This window comes from Prosopis cineraria, unplaced genomic scaffold, assembly GCF_029017545.1.
Source record: "Prosopis cineraria cultivar Desert tree isolate PC_DT_omini unplaced genomic scaffold, ASM2901754v1 PC208, whole genome shotgun sequence".
In the NCBI taxonomy this organism is placed as follows: Eukaryota; Viridiplantae; Streptophyta; class Magnoliopsida; order Fabales; family Fabaceae; genus Prosopis; species Prosopis cineraria.
The window spans coordinates 1,392-10,192 of NW_026555535.1; the positions used below are offsets into that span (position 1 = coordinate 1,392).

The 8,801-nt window shown below is 32.6% G+C and overlaps 1 pseudogene; it reads left to right on the forward strand.

The window, feature by feature from the left end:
- Positions 1 to 1,215: 1,215 nt before the first annotated feature.
- Positions 1,216 to 7,096, forward strand: LOC129295878 (hydroxyproline O-arabinosyltransferase RDN2-like; annotated as a pseudogene).
- Positions 7,097 to 8,801: the final 1,705 nt, after the last annotated feature.

An 8,801-nucleotide genomic window follows, 5' to 3' on the forward strand; every position in this document is an offset into this window, starting at 1 on the left:
TCCGATTTACGTCAACACAATCAATGACAAAATGAATTACAAAATACACAAATAAGTAATGAGTACGTACAAAATTCACTTATTTTGATTTTGATTGTAAATCATGTAATGTATAATATACATTGTATAAAATTTAAAAAATAAATTACTTTTTTTTTGTAGCTATGATTAATGAATAGCAGGGCTTTTCCTATTTTTTTTATACAAGTATTATATATAAATCTTCATGGCCTCTCGAATATTACGAGTTTGGATATCCAATCTAAATATTAATTTCTTGATCGTCTATTCCCCAATTCCAAATGCATCGAATGAGGTCACCTTTGTCCTTTGGTAAAAGATTTATTAGGTTCAGAAAAGAAGAAAACCAAAAAAGTAGTAAAATGAATAAGAAATTATCTGCAAAAATTTATTTAAAAATAATTCATAAACAATATTTATTATTGATTTGTAATAAAAAAAAACAGTTCGATAGAATAAACTTGAACGAGAGCGATGGTATGAATTGAATTAGTTAGACAGGGGAAAAAAATCAAACTCTTCTAATTCATCTCACTTTGTGTGCACGCAATTTAGTTTCCATTTAATTTTTTTTTGACCAATTAGTTTCCTTTTAAAATTATTGTATCTTGCCTTGTATACAAGTCACTTTTAATTATTCTGAAGAGATATAACTAAATTATTGATAGTGTTTGAAAAAAAAATTTCCAGATCACTTTTGTTGAAAATTATCATATATTTTTTTCTTATATAATATCTTAAACTACTCATAGAAAATTATAAAAAAAATAAAATTAAAAAATAATTAATTATCAATTTTTTTATGTAAAGTAACTTATAAAAATGATATCAATTCTTGTAAAAATTGGCTTATATATAAGATGGGATGGAATGATTAGTCTCATAATTAATTTGGACAAACTTTGTGAAAAAGTTAAAAATATAAACATCCATTGAATTAAATGAATTCTATATTTATAAAATCCAAAAATAAAACAATTACCGTGATTAGCTTTTATACAGTTCTTCGTCCCCGTCGTGACGCTTTCTTTGAAGAGACTGCGAAGTACAACTTCACTTTTCAAACGGTCCCTCAACTCTTGATCCAAAAATCATTCATTCTCATTCTTCTCTATCTTTCTTCTTTTCTCGAACCACAAGCAAAGGTGCGAATTTCTATCTCTCTCTCTTTCTCATTCTTTTCTCTCAAATGTCATTCTCGTTTTTGCAATTCTATTTTCCTTCGTATACTCACAGCTTTGTTCGCAAACACGACTCTTTCCGATCGGCAATCACGTTTTATTTCGCTGCATCGTCTGTGTTCAACTGTTTCCTTCATGTTGCCAGCCTATTTTGCCTCTCATCTTTCTTTTCTTTTTGATTTTCGTGTTTATCTTGTTTCTCGTTGGATTTTCACGCTTGATTTCAAGCTTTTGGCGCCAAAATCAAATGTGAATTGATTCTTGATGTTATTAATAAGTGATGTTTATATACTTCATTAATCTAATTCTTGGAAATTATACATTCATGAAACGTTCTAATTTGAGTCTCGATGATAGTTAGTGATGATTCTGTTGTGAAACATAATTTCTTATCGTTTCAATGAAAAATAGAATGTGCCAAGTTTTGTGGCGAAAAGGAATATTGGTATTTTTTGTTTTCTATTGTAACGTAAATGCGTGAACTGTACATAATGTTGATTGAATAGGGATTTTTTTTTTTTTAACCTTTTGCGTGTTTTCCAAGTTTCGAATTATCACCTCGATATTAAAAATAGATGCCTTCCAACACGACTGTTATTTGTCACGTGTTCTCTTGACATGAGTATGAATTTTACTCTTTTATTTAACTTTTTTGAGAGGCGAAGATTGTGAACTGCTTGGTTTGTGTTCCGATTCGAAAGATTCAGTTTGTTTCCTTCCTACTTTACAAATTTAATCCTCTTTCCCCTCTTTGATCGTTATTGTTCTTAATCTTTTCGTTATCTGTTAGCAACCATTGAAAATATGGAGATTCGAGATTTTGATACACTGATTAGAATAATCTTAATGGTATATTTTTTAATTTCTACAAGCAATCAAATTATCAATAGTATTGCCACATAAAACAATGCTTGCAAGTTATTTGAAATGATAGATTCATTTCCAAGTCACTTAACAGAACTTTGATATCTTTTACCCGAACTGCTTTTTAATTCGTTCTTCAACTTCTTGCAGTTTGGTTATTGGGTATTCTTGAGGTGAATTAATCTAGTTTCCCTGCTGGTGAGATGAGAAATGAACACTTACTGAGATTTATTTGATTCTAAGGATCACAAAGCAGAGAACTTGCTCTATGAATAACTGAGGAAAGTTCAGGCCCATGATATTTTGATATTTTTCAATCATAGGAAGACCATGGGACGAGCTTCACTCTTATTTCTGGTTCTTTTGGTTATTGGCTCGTCCTTTGCAACGTATAATGTGGTGAATATGATAATGCACTACAATTCTTCACAAGATTTGGTGATTGATTCTATGGATGATGGGTTGTTGTTTGACCCCATTGTTGAGATGCCTAAGAATTTGAAGAATCGGAAGACAACAAGGGCACCTTTTCATATTGCCTTAACGGCAACTGATGCTTCATACAGCAAATGGCAGTGCCGGATCATGTATTACTGGTACAAACAGAAAAAGAATATGCCTGGCTCAGAGATGGGAGGATTCACTCGAGTTCTACACTCAGGAAATGCTGACAACTTGATGGATGAAATTCCAACTGTTGTAGTTGATCCTCTTCCACCAGGTCTGGACCGGGTGAGCTTACTATTTTCTGATCCATTTTCTAACTGTTTTCTATCTTTACTAGCTTGTCTCTGTCATTTTATCTGATTGATTAAAAGACACATTAGTTACCAGTAGAGAAATTAAACATTATCTTGAAGTTCTTGATATATATATCCTTGACCCTTCGTTGCAATTTTTCATATCTTCATTTTTCAAGTTGATTGATTATTTATTCTCTTTTATAACTTCAAATAAAGTAGGGGTCTACAATTCTTTAATGACATTAAACATTAGTAATAGCTTAAGGAAAGACTATGTATCGATGGGTAAAAATAATTACAGAACTTCAGTTTGGAACTGGTTCAGAGTCTTAACATTCTACAGTGGTAAACTAATTCTAAGAAATTAATGTTAAAGGATTTTATTTCCCCTGTCCCTTTTGTAAAATAATATTCAAAAGCTTCAGATTTCAGTCTCCAGATGTTTACTGGGCAAATATTTTTCCATGAATTTAGAATTCTGTCTACATAATCCATGAAATATATTTTATCTTTGAAGGAAAATAATGTTGACTTGACATGTTTCATAGTTGTTTTTCTATCTACTAGTTTTTATTCCTGTTTTTTGATTTCCATTTAAAGTTGTCATAAATATTTGGTATTGAACGGCTTGCTTGGAAGTTGCTTGTGCTTAATTTATAGGAGAAAAATGAACTCTTGTGCTGTTTTTTTTTTTTCAATTAATTCTTATAAGGGTTTACTGACATATTACTTGTGTAATTTGTAGGGATATATTGTTTTAAATAGGCCATGGGCTTTTGTTCAGTGGTTGCAACAGGCCACTATAGAGGAGGAGTATGATCTTTATTCAGAGTGATCCTTCTTTTATGTTACTAGCACGCAAACTTAAATTGGCCACTCCACTTTTGATGTAGATACATATTGATGGCAGAACCTGATCACATTTTCATAAATCCTCTGCCTAATTTGGCTTATCGAGGACATCCTGCTGCTTTTCCATTTTTTACATCAGGCCTGATCAGAATGAGAAAATTGTAAGGAAGTATTATCCCGAAGAGTTTGGACCGGTCACAAACATTGACCCAATTGGCAATTCTCCTGTAATTATTAGTAAGGTAGACCTTGGTAGATAATAAATTTCATGATTGAATAATTTGCTATGTCCTTATCATTTTAGTGGTTCTTTTAATCAAATAACAACTGCTGCAGCTCCTGCTCCTGCTCCTGCGTGTTTGTTGTTCATCGTCTTGGATGGTGTGATTGGCTTGGGCAGCTTTATATATTGCTTCTTGTTGTTTTTCTACAGGATTTGCTTGCAGAGATTGCTCCAACATGGATGAATGTTTCTTTGAGGATGAAAGAGGACCCAGAGACTGATAAAGCTTTTGGATGGGTGCTAGAAATGTATGTGTGGCCAAATAATAGACAGTTGATGTTGCAGTATAATACATTTGTGTGAAGGAATATTTCCTGATGTTATGTTGGTTTCTTCTTGTTCAATTCAGGTATGCCTATGCTATAGCTTCCGCCCTTCATGGTGTGCGGCATATTTTGCGTAAAGACTTCATGCTGCAGGTTAGGCATAATCATATCATTTTTCGATGTGGTGTTTATTTTATACTATTATCAGTTTAAGTGGATTTCATATAGCAATAATTCCCAGTTCTAAAATCACTTTTTTCTATATGTAACTTTTCAGCCCCCATGGGATCTTGAAACTAAGAACAAGTACATTCTTCATTATACTTATGGATGTGACTACAATCTAAAGGTAACGTGTGTTTAATCCTTTCCTGTACTTGAATTATGGAAAAGTTTCGTTCTTTTAATTTATTCTGAATTTCATTTCTAAACCAGTACGGCTCTGGGGTATTGAGACTTGCATTATATCATGTAATGAAATATTATTGAGACAAACAAAATATTCTTTTATTTTAAATTTGTTGTTTCTGGGTTTAAATACAATATAATGGTCCATGACGCTCAGGGTGAGTTGACATATGGCAAAATTGGCGAGTGGAGATTTGACAAAAGGTCATACTTACAAGGACCTGTACCTAGAAATCTGCCTTTACCCCCGCCTGGGGTTCCTGAAAGTGTGGTATGTCTCCTCTATGCTAATTGTTTTTAAGCAATGCACCGTATTTATCCTATTGGTGATCCATATTTTAAGATTGTATATGAAAATGAAATGAAGCTTCTGTAGGGAATGATTTGACAGTGACATTATTTGCACTGCAGCACCAAGGCAGAACAATAAATATTTTAGAGACTTGGTTAGATCTATAGGCCACCAGCATCAATAGAATCCAGACATTCATTTTTTAATGCTGCCTGACATTATTAGGCAATAATATGGATTATAAGCTAACGTATGAGCTAGTGCTGTCTGCGTTAGAACATTTGCTTGTTTTATGCATCCAATGCTGATAATTATGTCCCTTGTTTTGTGCCATAGAAACATTGAGGGTTCTCTGTACAAATCAAGCCGTGCCAATGAATTCTATGGTGCCTGAAATGTTCTTTCATCCATCTTGGTTCCCCTATCTACCTCTCTTTAATGGTGGAAATCCGAAGAGAAGAGTATGTTTACTGAGTTTTCTGATGTTAGGGACACTTGAAGAGTGGTAGTGTGTGAGCATGTCGCTTGCACGTGTAATAGGGGCCTACTGTAAGATGAAGTTTAGGTCATTTCTACTTTCTTTAAATGAAAAGTTATGGCAAAACCATAAAAAGAAAAAAAGCGGAACAGAGTGATTCAGAAATCTGTTTATCTAAATCAACTAGTCTCTTGAAGCTCATTGGAGGATCAGTGAAAACATTAGCTTGGCCTTTAATATCAGGTGCAGCTCTGGCAATCCAATTAGTGCACTCGTTAGCCTCCCAACATGCATGCCCTACTAGTCCAGTTCAAAGAAATTATTTTTCATACTATTCAATTCTTGTTAGTTTAAAAGAAAGATGGGTGCATAATATATTAGACTCACTCAAATGGCGAGTCTTATTTGAATCTGTGGGAACCACTTCAGTGATGGGCCCTATTTATGTCTATCACTCTATCTCCTTCTGAAAACGACAACAAATTAGAAGAGAATGGAGAGAGATCCAAGCTTGTGCAAGGACAAGCTCAAGTCAAGCGCTCCTCCGTAGAATAAGGTGTTAGTTTGAACAAACATGTAGGGACTAGGGAGCCCCATTGTAAATATTCATGAATTAGTTGGCCAAGCAAAAAATAGAGCACCCACAAGTGCCTACTGCACTCCAACACTCATAAATATGATAATGTCCATGACACCAACAAGGAGCGTGCCCTGACATTCATGGTGCTAAGTTGCTTGCTTGGCCCTTGAAGTTCGCCCAGCACTAACCTGGCAAGGCGATTACTTGTTTGACATGTTGCCCTATAATTAGACCTTAAATGGCAGTAGTAGGCTAGGCGGAGTGTGGATAAGAATCAGGATTCGAACTCTCTTGATGCAATAAAGGGAACAAAAAAAAAAAAAAAAATAAGGTGTAAGTTAGTAAGGCCGCATGTGACAAAAGTGACCAAATGCATGTTTGGAATTATTGCTGATGGGGGCCAAAATGTGGTTCAGGTTGCTTTTGCCAAATCACGGTTTTGACCCTACCCTGACATGATTCCAAGCACATCCTAAGCCTGGGAGCCAAGGCATACAAGAACATCATAAGATGAGGAGGCGTAATTCACCAAAAAAAAAAAAAAAAAACAAGAAGAAGATGAGGAGGAGGCGTAAGATGTCTTCTAAGGAAAAGGCTTGTACTTGGATCACATTTCTATCCAAAGGAGATTTGGTGTAACTACGCATCTGTTAGAATGTAACAAAATTATGAGAAATGCAACTTTAGTTCCTGAAAAAAAAAATTAATTATCTATTTAATCTCTGAATTTTGATTTAAAACAACCCAATTCTTGTGAGAAAATACAGTGATTGAGGTGTTTTAAGTCAAAGTTGAGTGACTGAATTGATAATTTAAAAAACCTTTAAAAGATTGAAAATTATATTTTTCTCAAAATTAATTTTGGACATTTACTTGAAAGCTTAGACATATAATTTGAAATGGCCAGGAAGCCAAAGCATTATTAAGCCGCTAAATGACTATCATGCTTGCAGGTGACTCTGGTGAAGATGGTGAACGAGGCTACTGCTAACATTCCTGATTGGGACTCATCTTAGTTTGGGTTTGTTCATCTTGATCTTTAGAGCAACTTAATTAAGCTTTATAGGACACGCTCGCCAAAGAAAAGAAAAAAGAGAAAATTTTTATAGGACATATTTTTCATTTGAGTTTAGTCCTAGAATCACAGATCAATGTATACGTACTCCTTGATAAGTTAAAAATGAAATGTTTTTATTTTATATTTAATATTCTCTTTTATCAGGAATATTCGTTTTCTTAATTTTTTGTCTGATGAATGAATCTTGAACTTGCTGGCTCCTAGTTCCTTGATGGAAAAAATTGTGTATCTTAATTTTTCGTGAAAAAATAATCCCACACAAACTTATGTATTTTAAGTAAAATTATTATAGTCTTTTTCTATTTAAAATTATTTTTAAATCAGTCCCCCTAATCTTGAATTAATATTAAAAAAAAATTGTTCTTGTTTGATATTAAATTTTCTCAGCAAAACCAGTCCCCTTATTTTGCATTAATATTTTAAAAAAAATTTATCCTTGTTTAATATTAAATTTTCTCATCAAAACCAGTCATCTAATTCTGCATTAATATTTTAAATTTTTTTTTCCTTATTTGATATTAAATTTTCTCAACCTTCCTGAAATAATATTTTTCAATTTAGTTGAAATAAAAATGTTTTTAAAATTAGTGCTGGATAGAGTACTTGTCTAGAGTAGATTAAAACTGCGACAAACGTCAGTTTTTCAGTTCAGTAAAAGCAAAGCCTCGTCAGACATTGCATGTGCCCCTTAGGATCCAAGGGCTTGTCGTTTCAACCTCGATAAAACGACGAATCAATTCTTTTTTACGTTGTTTTCGTTATGTTTGAATGCTACAAAAGAAAAAATATATATAATTCTATCGTATAATGTTAAATTCTAGGCGAATTTGGCTGGAGCCATTTGACCGAGATTATCGAAGGTTTGTGTCGGTGGGATTTTTTTTTAGTAGTATATTCCATTTTTGTTCCTTTTATTTCTTATTTGTTCCATTTCAGCGCAACGATACTAATTAAAAGTCACAGTGTTTTAGATAGCATAAATCAAATTGATAAGTCTTTTACGGCAACAGTTCAAGTTGTTGCGCAGCAAAAGTGCATAACAATGATTATGGCATCCTAAGACATTAATATATCCAAGGAGAGAATGTGTGCATTTATTCTCCAATCCCATATACATAAGTCATATTTTAAAAACGTTGATAGTACTTTTTCTACATAACTTTGCATGAAAAAATGGATTATAAATACTTTATTTCAATTTTATCATTTTTCAATTTTTTATAAATTTGGTAAGGGATTACAAAGGAAAGAGAAAATATTTTTAATGATGCATGATTGATTAAAAAATTTCTTTTTTCATATAATATCAATAATTTAGTCATATCTCTTAAGTTTTTTTTTTTTAACTTAAGGTATTCCTACAATCAGTAGTTATAAGACTAATCTCTTGTAAAATTTAAATGTCATTTAAAGGATTGTTTTTTTCTCAAACAATGCCTTTTCATGCATATTTTCAAGAGTTGTTAAAATAATACATAATGAGTTCAAACTGTTATCATCTATATCACACTTACTTAAAATATCATGTCTCTTAAGTTTAAAGTAACACAAGCTCAAAGAACATCTTAACTTAGCCTTTCCCAATAATAAAAGCTGAAAAGGAAACAAACATACAAACATGTCAGCGTCATATTCAAAATAACTTAAAATCTCTTTGAAGCAAAAGAGGTGGTGTTGTTATTAAAACAGCTTACTGTCGACAAAAATGTGACATCCTGATGTGAATTATAATGTATAAAGTTTTTAATAGGAAAA